We start from the raw sequence: 493 nt of genomic DNA, 5'->3' as shown, positions 1-493 counted from the left end.
TGCGATCAGTAGTTCTCTCGCGGCTTGGTGATCTCCCCGAATCGTCTGAGTTTTGCCGTCTTTTCCGGGAAATTTGACGCATTGATGATAAGTCGAAGGGACGGCTTTCATGGAATGAAGCCATGGTGTTCCGAGTATGGCATTATAGGGTGCTTTGGCGCAGATGACGGAGAACTTGACGGTGCGGGTTATACCACCTGCGTAAACTGGAAGGCGAATTGTCCCGATCATTTGCTCCGAGGCTCCGTTGAAGCCGGTGAGCGTGCGAGAAGAAGGCTTCATATGGCTTCATATCCCTCAAATCAACTCCCATTTTGTCGAGTGTGTCGCGAAAGATGAGATCGACTGAGCTACCGGTATCAATAAGGACTTTTGCGACCGGACATTCGCCGATGTCAAGGTCGACGAGGAGAGGATCGTTATGTGGCATGTGGACGCCCTTGGTGTCTAGTGCCGAAAAAGTGATCTGGTGATCATTTTCGACTGGAGAAGG

Source organism: Brassica oleracea, chromosome C9, assembly GCF_000695525.1.
Source record: "Brassica oleracea var. oleracea cultivar TO1000 chromosome C9, BOL, whole genome shotgun sequence".
Classification (NCBI taxonomy): domain Eukaryota; kingdom Viridiplantae; phylum Streptophyta; class Magnoliopsida; order Brassicales; family Brassicaceae; genus Brassica; species Brassica oleracea.
The sequence above is the reverse complement of the archived record's forward strand: the minus strand, read 5'-3'. Positions refer to the sequence as shown.